This window comes from Cupressus sempervirens, chromosome 2 (assembly GCF_028749045.1).
Source record: "Cupressus sempervirens isolate cs-2001-9-10 chromosome 2, ASM2874904v1, whole genome shotgun sequence".
Lineage (NCBI taxonomy): Eukaryota > Viridiplantae > Streptophyta > Pinopsida > Cupressales > Cupressaceae > Cupressus > Cupressus sempervirens.
The window spans coordinates 716498485-716520183 of NC_143119.1; positions in this window are offsets into that span (position 1 = coordinate 716498485).

The window sequence follows — 21699 nt, forward strand, 5'->3', positions numbered from 1 at the left end:
TGTACCTTTATCATTCTTATTTCTTATCTCAGAGACTTCTTTTCAATTGATGTATATATGTTATCATGTATTCTGATGTATTGTATCTATTCTCACATACCCTGTGACATGTGCAGTGGATGTTATTTATTGGATGTACTTTCATTATATTAGTTATACTTATGCATTTTCTTATTCAATTATGTATATGTTACTTCTTTATGATCACAAGACATTGTAATTGAGCTTAAGCTAATTAGTATAACTTCTTAAATGTGACTCAATGCAAAGGAACCCTTGAGCAGTGAAATTTGTATTGTAATTGCTTATGTGTACTTGATGTGAATGTGTATATTACTTCTGCATTGTTACTTTGATGTTGTTTAAACCTTTTTTTTTTAAATAGTTCAGTAAACTTTGTTACATGTTAGGTTTTCTTCTCTTGGGTTCTCGAGCAGGCATTACATAACAACTCATAAAGGTAGAAAAACTCTTAAATGTCAACCTAAGAAAATAATAAAATAATACATTAACCTAGGTAAACTTAAGTAAAGTGTAAATAGTAAATACCTATTTACACCAACACCCCCCCCCCCCCTTAAGTGCAACTTAGGGGAATGCACTTAAGCTCACTAATGCATGAGGATCTCGGCTACGAGGCCATGTTAGGTACCCATGTACAAAAGAAATGCTCTTTATACAAAGATGCAATGCAATCTCTCATAAAGCAGAGAAAGAAGGAAAACCTCATGGGAAAAACCCTCCTCCAAAAAGACAGATAAGAACAATGAAGAAGATGAGAGAGAAGAAGACCTCAGATGAGGAAAAGATCCCTCCCAGAAGAAAGAAGGGAGAAGTCAAGGGACTCCCCTTTTTGCAACATCCTGCACCCCCAAAAGATCTAGCAAATGAATATACTTGACCTTAATGAAGGGTTTGGTGAAGATATCGGTGACCTGCTCTACTATAGGACAACACTGTAATGCAATGATCTGCTCATGTATCAGCTCTTTGATGTAGTGCATATGAACCTCGATGTGCTTGGTCCACTAATGTTGAACTAGATGCTTAGATATCTCAATAGCACTTTGATGGTCACAATGTATAAATGTAGGTTTAGGTGGATCAAATCCAAACTCTTTTAGGATATGTTGTAACCAAAGTGCCTCTGTAGCTACATTGACAGTGCCTCGATACTTAGCCTCTATGGAAGAAAGAGCAACATTGTTTTGCTTCTTACTCTATTAACAAATAGGGTCAAAACCAAGGTGAAATATGCAACCTGAAGTAGACTTGCGAGAATCAAGGTCCCCTGCATAGTCTAAGTCTACATATCCAACCAACTGAAGTCCTGCACCTACTACATAGTGTATCCCATGTGTATTTGTACCCTGTATGTAGTGCAAGATGTGCTTGGTGGCCTTCCAATGAGGCTCATGTGGCTCTTGCATGAAGTGAGAAACCATGCCAACTACAAAAGCTATATCAGGGTAGGTATGCATCAAGTAGATAAGACTCCCAACTAACTGTATGTACATTGTAGCATCAACAAGTAGAGTGGTACACTTGGCTTCTAACTTGACACCTGAAAGAAAGGGAGTAGGAAAAGGCTTGCAGTCATTCATGTGAAACCAAGAAAGCAAGTCAAGAGCATACTTGGGTTGAGACAGTGTGATCCCCACTAAAGACTATGTGATCTCAATACCAAGGAAATAATGTAGCAAACCCAAGTCTGTCATAGAAAATCTATCCTGCAAAGAGGTCTTGACATTGGCAATGATGGATGAAGTGATTCCTGTAATGATCAAGTTATCTACATAAAGCATGAGTATCAAGTGTGATTCATCCTTCTGAAGAATGTAGACATTCGAATCAGAATGACACCTGGTGAATCTTGCTAAGAGTAGGAAGGAATCCATCTTGGCATACCAAGCCCGAGGAGCCTACTTAAGATCATAGACAAACTTCTTCAATCTGCAAACCATAGTAGAATCCTATACAAACCCTTGTGGCTACTCCATATAAATCTCCTCGTGAAGATCACCATTCAAAAAAGCACTCTTTACATCCATCTAGTGTACAACCCAACCATGGGCTGCAGCAATAGCTAGTGTCAAGTGAATGGAATTAATCTTGGCAACTGGTGCAAAAGTCTTTGTATAGTCAATACCTGGAACCTATGAGAAACCTTTGGCAACTATTCTAGCCTTATGTTTATCCACACTTCCATTTTCTGCAAATTTGGTTTGATAGATCCACTTACATCAAACCACCTTTCTTCCCTTAGGAAGGGGAACTAAGTCCCAAGTGTTGTTTTTCATCAAAGAATTATATTCTTCCTCCATAGCCTTGTCCCATTCTGGAATCCCTGATGCTTCCTTAAATGACTGTGGATCTGAAGCAATGGCTATATAAGCATGTGGAAATGATTTGTGTTGTGACCTTGTCCTCCGAGTGTCTGAAGGATTCCCCACCAATGAACCTGTTGCATCAAGGGTTTGTTGTGCCCAACGAGGTTTAGTGGAAGAAGAAGGAATGTCCTCAACTATTTGTGGACCCTTTGAAGGTGTTTTCCTATGAGTCAAAGTTGAAGGAATCTCATCTTTCGAGTCACTATGATCACTATCCATGAAGGATGAAGAACGAGGAGTTGAAGAAGCCAAACTTGGACAAGTTTCTTCAAAGTATTTCATGAGTCTCTGGATCTATAAGTTTGTATGCCTTAAGATGGTTAGGATATCCAAAAAATATACATGGTTTTCTTTGAGGTTCTAATGCCTTTTGCTTTCGTGGAGGTATCCTTGCCCATGCTGGACAACCCAAAACTTTGAAGTGCTTTACACTTGGTTTTTTGCCACACCATGTCTCAAAAGGTGTAATTCCATCTAAGGCCTTATAGGGACTTTTTTTTTGGATGTAATTGGTACAACAACAAAAATGAAACCTAAAAAGGACTCCAGATGAGCCCATACGGAGTGTTTGAAGTTGCAAAATGCAAGATTAGACAGATACAGTCACCAAAAAATGTTATTTCTAACAAATTTGTGTACCAAAACTAGAAAATAGTTGCACCACTTAAAAGTTCACAAAATTCTACCCAAAAATAAAAAAATTGCACCTAATTTGGAGCCTAGATAATTGAGTTATGGCTTTTCAAAGTCAGGTTGTCAAATCAAAACTACATCTAACGAGGGGTCTTGAGAGGAAAACATGACGTTAAATTTGACGGTCAAATGGTCATCACAGCAATTCAAAAATGCCTTCAGATGATAGTCAAATAGTCATCAAATTTAGGCCAAAGAATTGATGACATCAACGAGAATGCAGGCCCTTGCTGACATAGTGATGATGTCAAGATGATGTCAGTTGTACAAAATAGTACAAATGTTGACATGGCATTGTACGACAAGGTTTGACATGGCATTATAGAAATCTTACGTGGCTTGCTGATGTAGCAGCCAACATGTTGTAGGGAAATGTTTGTGTGTCAAGTAAAGATAGCCAAGTCATCTTATGATGTGGCATTGTGTCAGAGTTGACTCGGTTGCGGATGTGGAGGGATACGGTAGCACAATTGGCACCACATGGAAGATGAGACTACGAAGTTGAATGTCTACTAGGGGTCACAGAACGGTGATCAAAAAGTTTGAAGATAATGGTAGCACAATGGCACTTAGTCGAATATGAGGTGGTCATGCTTATGTGGTAATGGGAGCTCTTGAACTGTCACCGACTGTGAACTGGTGGCGGACATGTGGAGTACGGTTGGCATTCGATGATAGCACAACAGCTACCAAGATTTCTTGAATCATTGTCAAAGTTTGAGATTTCTAGCGTTCAAGAGATTTCACAGCGACTACATGGGGACTTGATTAGTCCCATGTTCACGTAGTGTTGAGGATTTGTAGTCTTTAAAAAGAAACGGTGGCAAGAATAAAGCAAGTTGAAGTCATCGACTGAGGTTGCTCATCGGTTGTTGTTGGGTTGTGTACCAGAAGATGAGTTGAGCTTGGCAATGAAATCTAGTGCTTGATAGGATTTCGGTGGTGAAATCTGGTGCTTGATAAATGGTATTTGCTCGCTGGATATGCTTAGCCAATACGAAAAATGTTAACCGCTAATGATAGGAATAGTATTCTATGCAAGGCCGAGGTGTCACTACCCAGTGCCTGTATTTTTTTTTTATTTTTTATTTTTTTAATTCTTTACATGCCCAACTAGGCTAATTTTTTTTGAAAATATAGCTTTGAAAATGTAGAAAAAATAATAGATCTGAAAATCAATTAAACAGATTGAATAATGACCATACCAGATTTGCAAATCGGGCCTTTGGGTTTTAGTTTGCAAAAATAATTTGCCTCAAAATTGACTATGGCCAAAAATAGGCAAATTTATAGTCAATTTTTACTGAATCGATGCTCTGGATGCAATGGTAAAGTCTGCTTTAGCTCTAGACGCTCCCAATTGCTATAGATGCTCTAGATTTGAATCAGGTCCCTTCGAGAGATGAAGCAACAAGGTCTCCAATGGCTATGTGACTAGAATCTCCCTCAGCTCTAATACCATGTAAGAATTTTCCTTAGGGAAAAATTCACCCAAGACCAAGGTACTCAAACACAAGCACAAAATAGACCAAAGTATGATCAGAATAACAATATAGTATTCAATTCAATGTTCAAGTACACTAAGAGTGCTATATATAAAGGCCTCTTGAATGCTTCTAGAATGCCTAGAAGTTAGCAAAATGATAAGTCATACAACCAGGCATATGTCCACCAAGTGTGGGTTATCTTCCATTAAGTACAGGAGTAAGTGTGATGATGAGAGGATAAGCCTACAAAGGTGTAGCACGGAAAAATAATATTGTAGACACCATGTGCTTAATTAGAGTTGTGTACTTATATGTTGTCAACATGACAACTCATAAAGGTACACAAACTCCTAAGTGTCAACCTAAGAAAATAATAAAATAATGCATTAACCTAGGTAAACTTAAGTAAAGTGTAAATAGTAAATACCTATTTACACCAATAGTAGATCTTTCCATTGAAATGGACAGCCCAAATGCTACAAAAATATTGCAATAAAGAATTAAAACACAATCATAGATGAAGAACCCTTTGTATCTGGTGATTAGCACATTTACTAATGCATGGTGGAAGAAAAAACAACACTTTTTTCTCTTTTGCAAGATGACCAAAAATGAGCTCTGCAAAATAGCACAATGGGATAACATGAAACTCAACAAAAGAATAGACCAAGCCACTCGATCAAAGAATAGATCGAGCCAACAACTAAGCTACTCAGCAGAAGAATAGACCAAGCTACTCTCTGCATATTAACCACAAACTTGTGTATTAACCCACCTATGGAAAAATGAGCCCATTAAAGATTTCTCATATTAGTTATCAGTGTTGTGTTGAATAGAGGCAAAAATAGCCAACATTTCTAGTGACTCAATGGGATGCTTGTTTGCTAAGTATATGACTTGATGCCTTAGCTATCTGTTGGGCATAGAGTCTTGATAGCTTAGAAATGATCTTCAAAAATGGGAACCATAATTTTTCCATGTGCCTTGTTGATTCTCATCTAATAAGGATACATTCACTAATGCAAAAATGCTTCACTAGATATGACTGAGAAGAAAACCCTCAAAACTAGCAACAACCAATAAAACAACAAAACTAATTGGAACTGAAACTTGTGTTGCTCCACCACGTAGGGAAGATAGAAAACTAATCTACCCTAACCTAACTAGAAAAAGGGGGATGTTAAACAAAGCCATTTATTGGTTAATTGAAGTATTTTCCTTTCCTTCTTAATTTTAAATGATAGAGAAGCATATAATCAAATGCAAAGAGATGGAAAAATGAAATATGCATGATCAACCCATGAAACATCTCTTGAATAATGGTGAATCTTTCACTTACTTATCCATGTTGATTGAAAGAAATTGTATTTTTAAATAAATAAACATACTATATGTGTGCCCTCTCCTCAAAATCTACATGTTCAAGTGCTGGTATGAATAATGACTCCTCACTTGACTTGAGTTGGGCCAAATACCTGATTGGGCAACCTCTGAAAAGCACAAACTTAAAGCCTTCTTTGCTGGTTTCTATTAGAATTAGTAATCTTTCCTTGGTTGTATTTATTTATTAAATGGGATAAACCAAGGTATCCCTTATGTTGTTTTTCCTCCAGTACACATGTGAGGACATGTCATTTTCTTGTCCTCTTGTCCATGTTATGTCCACAATTTTCCAAAAGTGACAAAAAATATTCTAAGACCACAATTTTCCAGTAACAAAAATCTTTCTAAGACCAAATTTTTCCAAAAGTGACAAAATTTTTCTAAGTCCGCAATTTTCCAAAAGGACAGAATTTTTCTAAGTCCACAATTTTCCAAAAGTGACAATTTTTTTCTAAGTCCACAATTTTCCAAAAGTGATAGAATTTTTTCTAAGTCCACAATTTTCAGTTTTTAGCATCTAGGTCTTGTTGACCTTCAACCAAATTGTTGTTTGGATGTTCCCCTTTTAACTTTTAGATCATGGAGATGATTTCTTGAAGATCTAACAATTCTAAAGATTCATACTTTTCCCTCACTTCCCCTGTGGAAATCATGAACTTCTTCCCACCTTACTTCTACAAAATCATTCGAATTAGAGTCCAACTCCGTTAGTGTCTTCTCGGTTTTGAAAATGTGTCCAACATCATCCTTAGAGGAAACTGCTTGAAATGATGCTTGAATTTTTGTAAAACTATTTTCATTGATCATAGTTGTGTTCTAGAGTCATCATCAAAATCTCTAAGCTAGTTGCATTATAGTATTTATCCACTTCCAATAGTTGGGCATGTGTTCTTTGCAAATCTTGGATATCTTCATACATAGATAACATGACCTTATTGTTGGTCTGTATATCCTCAATCCAATTATCAATCTTATCCATTTCTTCTCTTGTATAACATCTAGTAACATTCAATATCTCTCACTTTCGAGTACAAATCCATGAAGTGTGACTTCTTGGTCACTCACTCATTCTTAAAAGTCATGGATTTGAGTATGATCTTAGCTTCTCCAGAAGACGAGAGATCCATGGTAATATTGGGGACCTAGAAGACCTCTGGAAGTTTTGAATATGTACACTAGTGCACCTTTAGACTTAGCACACCTCCAAACTTAGTGCACCGTTACACTTAGCATACCTTCAAGGAGTTACACAAGGTATTCAATTTGTCAAAAAATCAAAGTTCCTAGATTTAAAAATGATTTATGGGTTTTTCTCAAATGAGGTCTAGGACTATCTTGTGTACTTATTCTTGATCTTTTTTATGATTTATGACCTCTTTATAGTCCAACATTGTCATGGACTTGAACTCCTTCTGATTCTTCTATCTAAAATCCTAAGCTGCCTGTGTTAAATATGCACATGCAATACCATGGTAATCTTTACCGCTATGGATGATGAGGATTCCATGATGACCTAAAAAATATAAATATTAGTATATCGATTCTAGAGGTAAAATTGACGCTAACTAACCAGAATCCTAAGCCCAAACTACAAAATTTTCACTCCCTGACGCACCTTGGAAGATACCCTATTATGAGGAACGATCTTATGTAAGTCAAAAAAATGGGGGGTTCCCCATTTACAAAGTAGAAAATGGGGCATATGTTGTGGAACCACAACAAATAGCCCTTAAAAATGTAATAAATGACAAAGGCATTTCTTAATTAGCAAGAAAATTTCAAACCCATATCAATTTTGCAACTTGATTCCATATGTCACTAGTGGCTTTTGAGAACTTCAAACAAGAAAATTGAACTTTTCAATTTTCATGTTCAATGTGTGTTCAATGTCTTAGTTCCCTTGATGCTCCTAAGTACCAACCACCATGAGTGTATAGCAATATAGAAATAATCTTTTGTTGACCAGTGAGAGTTTGAGAAATCCCCATCAACAAATTTATAATCACTATATGACCATATGTGAGAATCCATTCGAAGGGCTCTTAATGAGTCAAATTCTACTTGTCTTGTTTTTATTCTGGTGATCCATTTGTCAACTTCACAAAGCTCACATGTTTCCACTTGATTCTCCCTTGAAATTTTTGTTCTTTTGAAGTAAGCCCATGATTATATTGTGTTAGCTCCAGTTGATCACCTTATTTTGTTCATACCAACTTCTAGAGTTCAATTTGATGACACCATATATTTTTTTAGAACAATTAGACTATGTGGTCAAGGTGTTGGTTTTCGTTTCTTATGGACCTTTTCTAATCTAATAACTTGTGTCTTCCTCTTTTAATGAAATTTGGGAAACTAGCATGCCAACAAGTGTTTTTGATAAGCCCCTAGGAAAATCTTTTGTTCAAACCACAAAGTTTTGGACTATCTCTTAGCCACTATCCACCTGGTTTGAAAGCAATCCGGATGACTAATTCTTTAAATTTGAAAAGTATTGAGAGTGATTGGTCTAGAATTTGAGCTAGAGGTTGAAAGTCTTTTATTTCCTATGAGTGACACTTCTATTTAGTTTTCACAAAAAATAAAGTTATTTAATTGCTTTGACAAAGAAATACCTCTTCTAGAAGTCAGAACTAGTTGGGATGGATCACATGTTGGGAATAATCCTGACAAATGCACTGACTCCCTGACTCAAAGACTAAAAAAGAAAAAGAAGCAAAAAGATGAAAAAACCCAAACAAAAAAAACTAATACAAGATGCTCCTGCATCAGTTGGCCCTTTGTCAAGTGGTATCAGAGCAGAAGTTCCTGAGTGTGTGGACAAATCACTGAACATGAGATAGTTTGCACCAGGACCATGGGTTGGCTGAAGTTTTTTCAAGAAGAAGTTCTTGAATGTGTAGATAGATCACCGACTATAAGGTAGTTTGCACAAGGATCATGATTTTAGCTAAGTGTGTAGATAGATCACTGATTGTGAGTCAATTTGCATGAGATTCTTTTGTTGCAAGAAGTTTGACTTATATAGACTTGAGCATGGAGAAGAGAAAGAAGAAAATGACTTTTGTGATTGGATGGATTCTAAGGATTCCTATACTTGAGAAAATTAGAGTAAGAAACTAAGAGGCATTGCAAGTTGCATTCTTTGATTTGCAGAAGCAAGTGAATGATTTAGAAGCAGAGTTGAGAAAGAAAAGAGTGTGTCACTAGAAAATAGATGTTGACAATTCCTTAGATGTAGAAAAGAAAGAAGATCTAGTGGAGTATCACACATGGGATACAAAAGAAGAGCAAGAGGATGGAGATACATATATTTGTGAACTTGGAGTTGAAGAGGATGAAGAGCATGAAGATGAAAATATTTGTGAGTCAAAAGTAGATGAAGATGATTTGAAGATTGTAGTAGTAGAGGGTACATAAAATTCCTTGGTTGAATTAAAACAAGTGAAGCGGTTACTTTCCTTATTGAAGACATGGAAGAAGAAATCAAAGATAAAGATGTGAAAGAGGTAAAGTTTTATGAATTATGGGATGTCGAATCTAAGATGGATATGAAAGATGATGATGGTTTGCATGAGGATCTTGTTAGTGATGTGTGATATGGAAAGGAATATTAGTATGGTTTTGTTGAGCTTATTGCAAGTGTATTTAATTGAACAAGATTAGAGGAGGATGATAGTTATACTTCGACAAAGTTCATTGTGGAGGATCATTTTTAGCAGTAGATAGTTGTTCTAGCTAGGTGTTGGAAAAGAAGAAAGAAGGAAATATATTGACAGTGAATACTTGTTCCAGTGAGGTGATGGAAGAAAAGAAAAGAAAAGAAAATGTCATTATTAGTTGCTTCATTTTGTGAATCCATATTCACAAATTCTTCCTACCATGGGTGTCTGATGCAGGAGCATCTTGCATCACAAAAAGGGGGTGTGATCAAAATTATAAAGTTTTTAAAAGAACCGGAGGAGAGAGAAAGTGATGAAAATTAGAGGAAAAATAATAAAAAATAAAAAATAGAAAAAAAGGAGAAAAGAGGAATTTCTATTTTCAAGTTGTATAGGTGGCATAAATAGAAAAATAAATAAAATGGTTATCATTTCATTTATCGAGGTGTGAAGGTGGGATCTTAGAAGTTTGTGGAAAGTTCCTTAAATCATATATTTAATATTTTTTGTGATCCACAAAAGAAATGTAATTTTCTGATTGAGCCACATGGTGGTGCTTAGTTGTATTTGGGTGGGAATTTAATATTTGTTTTAAGGTAGTTGTATTTACCTTTTATCCCACATTATTTGTGTTTGTAATATATTGGATGGTAAGTGCCTATTTAAGCAAGGCATATGAGCATTTGTAGTGAAGCTCTCAAGGTGTGATCTCTTCTTGTAGAAGCTCTTGGTGTTCAAGCTAGTTGGAAGCTCTTAGTGTGGAAGCTCTCTTATATTGTAAGAGTTTGGAGTTCTCTCATTTGGAGAATATTGTAAGGATTTTCAAGTATAATAAAAGTATGCTTTGCGAAGCATTTTATCTTCTCTTTGTCTCCATATTGTTGTGATTTTGGTTGTGAGTTGGTAAGGGTGGTGTGGCCCTTCATCACAAACTTTGAACAAAGAAAACTAATACCTAACTAAAAAGATTGAAAAAATAAAAAAAATAAAAACTTATATGTAGAAAACCTTGAACAATAATAACATGGGTTTGGTTTCAATAGATTTCTCATTATGTGCAATAGTAATAACCCAACCCATATAGTTCTTAAAAAATGCTCAATTGTCTTTATACTCAAAAACAAAACAAAAAAGGCAATCTTGGCTCAAATTCTAGGTACTAATCACATAAAATCAAAATTTATGGTAATTCTCCCTGGTTATGATTAATCCAAAAACAAGTTTTCTTACCTTTAGCATCATATCCAAACTGAAAATCATTAAACTGAAATGGATAATCGAAAGATATTACCTGATTTAGCAAGTTCCCCACCCTAGGGTAGGGGGAGACTCATTGTAATTTATCCTTCTGGTAGTCTTATCTCATGGTATGCAACTCCATGTGCACATGGAAACATTAGCATCGACGATATAATATAGCTATGAAAACAAGACCCAAAAGATAGAACATGGTATTTATGGTCCTTACTATCACCATCATTAGCCCTAAACCATGAATTACAACATTTAGGCTCCTTGGGACTAGCAAACTCAAGCATAAGCCTTCCTTTCAAATTAGAGGGTTCATTAATATCATTAATCAAGGAATTTTCTCCCTCAATTCCCAAAGAAGCATCTTCAAAATTATACTCTCCTTCCACTACGATCTCCCAAGTTAACAAGAAATCAGCACAACTTACTTATGAATGGAACCCAAAGGGATAAACTCTACATAATTTTTTTAATGGATAGTTTGATATGTCTAGAACACCCATATATAGACATTTCCTCAGTTAATCTTGAGACCAAATTAAGTACTCTATTCATTTTTTCTAATGACATATCTTGTTCTGAGGGATGTATCTTATCATTATTCAATGGGGAATAAATATCATTGTAGGAAGCATTGATATCTTCTTCCTGATGACTTCTTGATTCAAAAATCTTAGAAACCTCAAGAGCTTCTACATTTCCATCATTTTTTGCAACTTTGAGAATTTTTGCAACTGCATGAAGTTGTGGAACTTTAATTTTTTTTGGCATCCTTGGAATTTCCTAGGATATCCACACTTATTGCAACATCAAAACTTGCAACCATTTCATTGCTTCCTATAATTTCAGTAGGCTGATTTATTTGCACTAACACATTAGATATTGCATCTTGGCAACTAGCACATTCCAAGATACTTCAAATTTCTTGTTATATTATTCATAAAACCTTTCAAAACCTCATCTTTCACATGTAATTTTGGTGCAGGAGCACCCTGACCATCTCCATTGAATTTTGGATCATAGTTAGTATGTTTTGAGTCATGTTAGGTTAGTGAATTAGTTATTTCAATTTCATGTATGTGCTCATTTAATGTCGTGTAGACCAAGGTTATGTTCCAATCAATGTTGGTCAAAGTGAGTCAAAGACCCTAAAAGTGGAGTATGTCGTGCAAGGTCGTAGATGGAGTAAAATATGTTGAAATAATTGATTAATCATGTATTGTCTTTGATGTTATAGAAAATGTCATATAATTACCAATCAGTGAATGTCAAGCCCACTCAGGCATTGAAGATAGTTTTTTGTGTCTACTGAGAATTTAGAGTTTGCCAAGTTTAGAAGACAGTATCTAACAAGTTCACTCGGGCACCAAAGGAAAGTTCGCAGAAGTTGAGTGTTAACTGAGCTCACTTGTTTAATGAAAGAAATATTCAACGGAACCAATGCTAATTAAGCTCACTCAATTACCAAAGGAACTTTTCAAATATGCAGTGTTGACCAAGTTCACTTGGTTAACATAGGAAAATCATTTCTGAGTTAGTGTCTATTGAGTAGGGTCAGCAAATGAAGGATTTTCTTGTTTTGGCATATTAAGTTCAATTGAATTATCTATTGGTTCTAGCTGACTGAGGAGATGAATATTAATTATTCTAAGTTGTATTCTAGCTAAATTGATAATATGAAAGATAAAAATATAAGGTCAAGTAAGATTCAGAAAAGAGTGGATGCATGGAAGAGAATTGAAGATTTGATGAAGCTAAGAGGAAGTGAATCAAAAGGATAAGCAAAACGTCCTTGAGAAGCTAAAAAGATATATTCGATCAAGAAGGATCAAGTATATGCCAAAATTGAGATTTGTAATCAGTAATTCAGTTGCATAAGAAATCAGCTCATGTCATTGTCACTCTCTAACCATTGTAGCATAGATCTAAATCTCTTAACAGAGTTGGCTTAATAGCCATTTGTAAATCCTCTAACAAGGTGACATTTCTATTGAATTGTCCAAAGACATTTAACAAGGCCACTCCTAATAGGGTGATTAAATCCTCTAATAGGGTCACACTTAACACTGTGTTTTGTAACCTTTAACAGGGTTGGCTCCTAACAGGGCTCACTTTGGAAGAGTGAAAATCAGTAACTAGTTGCAATTGGTGGTTTTTTCCAAATTGGGTTTCTATGTTAAATCTTGGTGTCAAATATGTGTATTCTATTTCCTTTATATTTTTGCAACTAAGTTAAAGTAATATTAATCATAGATAACATCTTAAGATTTTTGTGTTAAGTATTTTTTGAGCATTTTTCAGTGTTTACCAAGTTACAATATTTTTCTATGTGTTTTCCGAGCATTGGTAGAGTTTATTTTATACTAGCATCTAAGGGATCTGGGATTTATTTTAGTGGTAATTGATTCACCCCTCCCCTCTTAGCTACTCCTCTTATATTTCCAATAATTGGTATCAGAGCTTGTGGTGCTTGCAGAAAAGGTTTCAAGGACCTAAGCTAAAGATTAGGATGTCTTACAGAAGAAAGATTCCTAGGTTGAACTAAGATAACTTTGCAGTATGGTAAGGACTTATAAGGTTACATCTAGCAACTATCAGTGATTCAAGTTGTAAGTATCTTGACACTAAATGCAAGACTCCTACTGTAACATTATCAATTGAAGATATTGCTGAAAAGAAAAATCATAGCATCATGATGATTGATATTGCATCTGCTTTTAATTATGTTGAATTTGATGAAGTAAAAGACTGTAGTACATCTCATGAAATCTATGTCAAATTGAAAGACATTTATGGGGGGCATGACAATGTAAGAAGAGCTAAAGCAAAAATTCTCAAAGGTCAATTTGATCAGATGAAAATGAGAGAAGATGAAAACATTGAAAAATATGTGGAAAGAATCAAAGCAAGTGTAAGCGCAATCAAAGCATCTGGAGGAGACATTGGTTACAAAATAATTGTAAGAAAGATAATCAGAACCCTTCTTCTTATCTATGCAATTAGAGTGTTTGTTATTCAAGAGATGAGATGTGATCCAAATAGCAATATAACTTTGGATGCTCTAGTTGGAAGATTGACAGCTTTTGAGTTGGATAACTATGAGAACTATGTTCCTAGCTCTAAAGGTATTGAATCTGCATTTGAAGCCAAACTCTCACTCAAGATAAAGAGTAAGAAATGAAAGGCCAATCAATCAAGAAGTGAAGAAGAAGAAGAAAGTTGTGGGAGTGATCTTGAAGTTCATGAAGCCCTACTTGCAAGGAAATATTCCAAAGGCAGAGGAAAGTACAAAGGTAAAATTCATCTACTCTGCTTTTCTTATGAAGAAGTTGGTCACATTGCTGCTAGGTACCCAAATAGAGATAGCAAGAATGAAAAGAAAAATAATAAGTACAAAGGCAAGAAGGAAATCAAAAACTACAAGGACTACAAGGACAAAGGTAAGAAGTCTTGTTTTATGGCTAAAGATTATGATAATAGTGAAGATGAAATGGTACATATTGTTGTAAAAGATGAATCTAATGATGAAGGAGATAAGATGGAACTTAACTCTCATGTTAGAAAAAAATGATACATGGATTATTGATAATGGCTTCTCACATCATATGATTGGAGACAAAACAAAGTTTGAACACATGGAATATTATGATGGTGGTAGTGTGAGATTTGGAAACAATGAACCTTGTTGCATAAAAGGAAACAGATGTATGTCTTTGAACAATAAACTTATATGTGATAATTCTTATTGGGTTGAAGGAGTAAAGAACAATTTACTAAGTGTGGCACAGTTGAATAACATTGGATTCAAGGTAGAATTTATGAATGGGAAGGCTAAACTACTGGATGGAAAAGGAAATATGGTTGGATCTGGCAAACAAACAAAAGGTAATATTTTCTATCTAGATCTCAGTGAGATTTCATGTTTTATTTCTCAAGTAGAAGAAATATGGTGTTGAAGGATGATAGGTTGATTCGTCACATCCTGAAGAGGCTACCTTCTAAGTATGCTAACTTTGTTTCAAGTTTTAATACTCACAGGTTGACCATGGGATCTACTTACCACGAGCCTTCCTTTGATGCATTTGCGGAGATGTTGATTGTTGAACAATCTCACTTGATGGATTTTGGACTTCTCAAGTCATCAAAGACCAAAGCCTTGGGGGCTAGTGATGAGCACAAATCAAGTCAAGGGGGGAAAGCAACAACAACAAGAAGTAGTGGAAGTAGAAAACACAATCTGAGACACAACAATCCTCCTCTCAACAAGGCAATTCTTCTTCCAACAGGAAGGGAAGTAATGAAAAGAAGGGCAAACTCTTTTGTGCATATTGCAAAAAGCCAAATCATGACAAGCATCATTGCAAGACAAAAAGAATCGATGAGTTAGAGAAGCTACTCATGAAGAACAAGATTCAAGTGCCAGGTACTTCCAAAGATTCAACTCCAACCTCTTCAAAGGGTAAAGGGAAAGAACTTATGGCAAACACAAGTTCTTCTTCAGAATGGATACTTGACTCAGGTGCCTCTTACCACATGGTTTCTTCAAAGGAAGACTTTTCTTCATTGAAGCAATCAAAGGTACCACACATCTTCATGGGAGATGATACTAAAATGGAAGTTGAAGGGAAAGGACATGTGGAAATGGAAAATGGGGAATTCAAAGAAGTTCTCTACATTCCAAACCTTAGCTCCAATCTCCTATCAGTTTACTAGATCACTCACCTTGGAGATGGTCATAAGGTTGAGTTCCTTCCAGATTCAGTGATGGTGCGAAGTCTTAGAGATGATTCATTGGTAGCAGTGAGGAAAGTCAATGATGACAAGAGGCTTTATTCTTTCTCCCACTTTGTGCCTAAGAGTCCTTCTCAAGCCTTGTTGACTCACTCTACTTCACAATCTACTTTATGGCATGAGAGGTTTGGTCACCTTGACTTCTGCTCTCTTCAGCAACTTTGCTCAAAACATTTGGTCAAAGGTCTACCTAATATTAGCTTTTCTAAGGGAGAATGTTCATCTTGTTTAGTGGATATGAATCTCAAGGAGAAGTATGATAAAGACAAGTCTTCTCGAGCTACAGTTGTTCTTCAGCTAGTTCACATGGTTTTAGCAAGACCCTTTGCAGTGACTTCAGTCAGACAAGGCCGCTACATACTCACATTTGTTGATGACTTTTCAAGATTCGCTTGGGTTTTCTTCCTTCATCACAAAAATGAAGTGGTTCATAAGCTTCAAGATTTCAAGACTAATGTTGAACACAAGTCAAGAAAATCTATCAAGGTACTAAAGGTGGACAATGAGAATAGATATGTGGATAGAAGACTTAAAAACTTTTGTAGAATTGAGGGGATTGATCTTTAGAACTCACCAGCATTCAGTCTGCACAAGGCAGATGTTGCAGCTATGAGGATTAGGACTCTCAAGACCATGGAAAGTTGCATGATAAAAGCCAAGTCTCTCTATCCTACATTAGAAGTTTAAGCCATTAGTAGTGCTATTCACATACTTAATAGGTCTCCTCATCCAGCCTTAGATGGCAAGACTCCCTTTGAGGCATGGTGCAGTAGAAAACTAGTTGTGGGTCACCTTAGAGTCTTCGGTCGTCTAGCATGGGCAAACCTATCTTCTAGGAGTTGCAAGGCATTAGCACCTCGGCCTTATACCTTCATCAGTTATGAAGACAATGTGAAGGCTTATAGACTTATAGATCCAAAGACACATGAGATATTTGTGGAGAAGGATGTTCACTTTGAGGAAAGTTCACACAACTTATCCTCTACTCCTCTCCACACATCATACACAGTGGAAACTGATAGTGACACCAACGATAGTGCTTCAACAGGTTCAAACACGTGGGGTTCTATCGACAGTTGTAGTGAGAGGTCACATTAGTGTAGCCCACATGCTTACATTGCCACAGTGAAAGGTCCATCATATCATGGTACGTCTCATCTTCCAACTCCAGCTTTAGTTGACTTGGGAGATAGACTTGAGGACTTACATCTTCTCATTGATGAAGGTGATCCTTCTACAATTGTTGCAAGGACTCACTCTGACCCTCATGTTCATTCTCTACATGATCAATCTTCACAGGTTGGCGTAATTGTGGAGCCTTATGAATAGCAATTAGTGGAGGTCTCTTTGTCAATTGAGGAGACAAATGGTTTAGTAAAATAGGTTCAACAAACATCCTTGATAGATCTGCATTCGTTCTTTTCAGCATAGTTGGAAGGAGTGCACACTAGCATCAGCATAGGGATACTTGAGCAAGTTTTAGGGCCCACATACATCTTCAGGAGTGTACCTTTTCTTTTGTTTCTTCTTAAGGCGAGGAACACCATTCTGCATTCTTGGACCAACTTCTTCCTTGGAGTGGCGTTCACTTGGAATTCTTCTTGGGGGGGGAGCCTATTTTGTCTCTCTTTCTTCTCTTATTCTCTTTTGTATATACTAGATGTATGTTGTAATGGGGGGGTCTTGATTACTCCATCCATTGATGCATCCTTATTTATCTCTCTTTTTGGGAGAGGGTTTTTCCCATGAGATTTTCCCTCTTTCTCAGCTTTATGAGAGATTTTCATTTTCATTATGTACATGGGTACCTAACATGGCTAGTAGCCGGGACCCATTACGCATCTTCATCTTAGTTTTCATAAGCTTAAAGGCATTCCCCTAAGTTTCACTTAAGGGGGGGTGTTGGTGTAAATAAGTATTTACTTATTACACTTACTTAAGTTTACTTAGGTTAATGCATTATTTAATTATTTTGCATTATTTTATTTGTAAGACATTTAGGAGTTTGTGCACTCTTGTGAGTTGTTATGATGACATCACAGGGGTCCGCACCTCTTTTAAGCACATGTTGTCTACAACACAGGAATCTTCTACACACATATGACACTTTGTCATTCTTATCCATTCATCTGGAATGTTGGATAAGGTGCTTAGTTGTCTTATCTCCTGGTTGCTTCTAGAGACATTCTAGGTGCTTCTTGAGAGGCCTTTATATATAGGCACTCCTAGTGTACTCTTAATCATGGCATATTGAATATATCATCATTCTAATCATACTCTCTTTCTCTTTCTGGTCTATTGTGTACTTGTGTTTGAGTTCTTAGTTCTTGAGTGAATTTTGCCCTCAAAAAAATTCTTATAGATGGTTATGGCACAAAAGATTATGTCATATAAACTTTGATAATTTGGTTAAGATAAGTAAACACAGAAGAGTAAGAGGTATTCCTAGCCTAAGGAAACTTGATATGGGTCTATGAAAAAATTGTCAAATTGGTAAAATAAGAAAGACTAATTTCAAAAGAAAGAACTATCATTCTAAAGAAGTCTTAGAGCTTGTGCATACAAACTTATGTGGACCTATTGGAATAGAGAGTTATAATAGAGATAATTTTTTCATTCTTTTTGTTAATGACTATTCTAGAATGATGATTGTAATGTATCTAAAAGAAAAATCAGAAGCTTTTCAAAAATTCAAGTGGTATCTAGCAAGAGTAGAAAAAGAAACTAGAAAAAAGTTGAAATGCTTAAGATTAGAAAAGGTGGTGAATTCATCTCAAATGAATTCAATGAATTTTGCATTGAAAAAGGAATTAAAAGGCAAGTATCAGCCCCTGGTACACCTTAGCAAAATGGTATAGCTGAAAGAAGGAACAAAGCCATCATAGATTGTGCAAGAACATTGATGATGAAAAAGAATGTTGCAATCAAACACTAGAAGGAAGCAATCATCACTGTAGTACATACTTTGAACAGAGTATAGTTGAAGAAAGACTTAAATCAAACACCTTATGAACTATGGTATGGCTACAAACCTAATGTTAGTTACTTGAAAGTATTTGGTAGCAAATGTTATATCTTAAAAGAATCTAGGAAAGGTAAATTTGATGTCAAAGGTGATAAAGGCATATTTCTATGATACTCTTGTAGAAGTAAAGCATACAAGTGTTTGAATTTGTCTACTCATAAAATAATAGAAAGTGCACATGTGAGAATTGATGAGTTTGTAGACAAGCATGAAGAAGAAAGCAACAAAGAGCTTGAGGATTACAGAAGATTTTCTTACTATGAACCTGATACCCTACCAAATCTATCTAGAAGAAAGGAGGCTTCACCTCCTGAGTCTCCAAAATCTCCAACAGCTATTGAGTTGTAGACAATGCAACCTGAGTCATAGTCTGAAGGACCCAAGTCATAGTTAGAGGCTACCGAGCTACTACAAGAGCAAACTGAGTCTGATAGAACTAAGTCATAGACAGTGGGACCCGAGCTTGATATTAAAGTTCATGATAAAATCGGTGAAACACACTCCACATCCAATGACACAATGCAAGGCAAGACAATCCCCAAAGGAGGTGTCTTAGCCCCCAGCTATATAACCACATAGTAGAAACACAACAATAAGAAATAATAATGCAAGATCTGATACCAAATTACAATTCTTGATTCATAGATATATAACTAATTACATGCAATATGCCCAACTATAAGGCCTTCCAAGTTAGGGCCAAATACAAATAGAAAATTACAAAATTAGTTCTACAAGATCCAACATGATCTAACTTACAACTAATCTCAACTAGTCCATATACACAACTGGATAAGAACAGCAAGAAGAATCCACGCTTGTACCCTCAGGTCCACCAAAAGATCCTCTAGTTCCTCTAGTTCCTAAGCTGTAGCTCTAGCTCTACTCCAAATTCACATCTATTCTTCCTCTCAAAACTCTGTGATGACTAAAAGACTCCCCAAGACCCCTACTTATACTTGTAGACACCTAAAAAAATCTTTATAAAATAAAGTATTTTTATTTTCTAGAAAAGCCCCTGATGACATCATCATTTATTAATTAATTAATTATTTATTTTTATGCCATTAAATCCCTTTATCTTAATTAAAAATATTTAATTAAGGAATCCCTCCCAAAAATGTTTAAATCTTATTTAAACATTTTTTTAAATTTATTAATTATTTAATTAATAAATTGACCAAAAATCCCAAAATAAATTATTTGTTTATTTTTTGTCCAAAACTTGGCCAATTTCCTTAAGACCATAACCTCTTCCAAAATCTTCTAATCCTTCTTTAATTTCAATTAAAGGCTAATCCCATCATTTCCTTACCCTAATCCCAACTCAAAATACTTAATTAAGATTAAATATTAATCCTCATGTTTATTAAAAATGTTTTAATAAATATCTCCTCAACCCAAACTTTTGAAATTAATAAACTTTATTTATCCTCATCCTAGGAAGTTCTAGACTCTTCTAGAAAGTCTTCATCCTCATCCTAAGCCTATCTCTAATCCCCCATTTAGCCTAATCCACCCCATCCACCTATACTAACCAAGCTTAGCTACTAACTCACCCACCCTCATAAATGTCATCCACTTGCCGATCTCTAACATCCTTAATATAATCCTAACCCAAGCCTAACCCATCCCCTAATCATTTGCACAATTTTAAATGAGCTTAAGACTTTCCTAAGCCAAGCCAAAGTCTATCCCCTCAAAATATCCCAACCACAAAGTCATAAATGCTCCCACAAAGTCATAAATGCTCCCACAAAGTCATAAATGACCCTTACAAGCCCATTTATTGCTCTTACAAGCTATTATGAGGGTCTTTATGAGCTTTGAGCTTTTTTTGTTAACCCCTCTTACTCTAACCAATGATTATGTGACATGTGTCACTCTATGATTGGTTGTAAAGAAACACAATCCATGTGCTCTCCTCTCATGCAATCTGAGCCCTCCATGAGCTTTTTCCCATCCTTGCATCTTAGCCCTCAAACCCTCAAGCCCTTAGCCTATAAATTGGATTCCCTCCGAAGCCATTTTAACACACTCCATCATCCTAAAGCCATAATGTTGTTTTGAGAACAAGTTTCACATCAACCACCATATATCCACATCCAAAATCCAAATCCTCCATTGAAGCTATTTTAAGTATTTGAGCATACATACCAAATTTAAGCAAATAGACACATCCCTAAAACAAGATAACAATCTCATTGAGAGAGCCCCTTAATGGCTCATATTCTCATTTGAGATGTTTCCTCTTTGTCTCATTTTATGTTATGTTTAATAAGTTTGTAAATGCTTTTGATTTCTTAATTTAGTATTTCTTGCATGCTTATTTCTCATATACATTCTAGCACGCCCGGTGGGACCCCACTATGGGTCATTCATTCATCCATTTCAATCCATTTTTTGTTCTTACAAACTAACAATCTAACGTTTGTTGTTTTTTGAGTGGGTTGCAAGGTGTTTTTCTTATTTTTGTAGGTTGAAAGACGCATTTTGGAAGAAAACATATCCTCAAATATCAAAAAACACCAAAAAAAAAAAATAACTATCAGTTTTGTTTATGCACAGTGTCGTCTCCGCAGTTTAGTGTCTTTGCCTAGTTAACTATCGTCTCTGCCTGATTAACTGTCGTCTCCGCCTGACTAACTGTCGTCTTCGCAATTTAGCATCTTCACTTGGTTAACTGTCATCTCTGCCTGATTAATTGTCATCTCCGCAGTTTAGCATCTCTACCTGGTTAACTGTTGTCTCCCTCCACCTGATTAATTATCGTCTCCACAGTTTAGCGTCTCTGTAGTTTAGCGTCTCCGCCTAGTTAACTGTCATCTCCACTTGATTATTTTTGCCTCTCTGCACCATCATCATTTCTGTTTTAGCATCTCTGTGGCTTAGTAATCCCTGCACTTTTTTTTACTTTTTTTTTTAATTTAAAAAAAAAGAAGTATAAATCAAATTTTGACTTTTGGCGGTTATGTAGGATAGGAGTATTTCTGATCATTTTTACACCTATGAAAATTAAC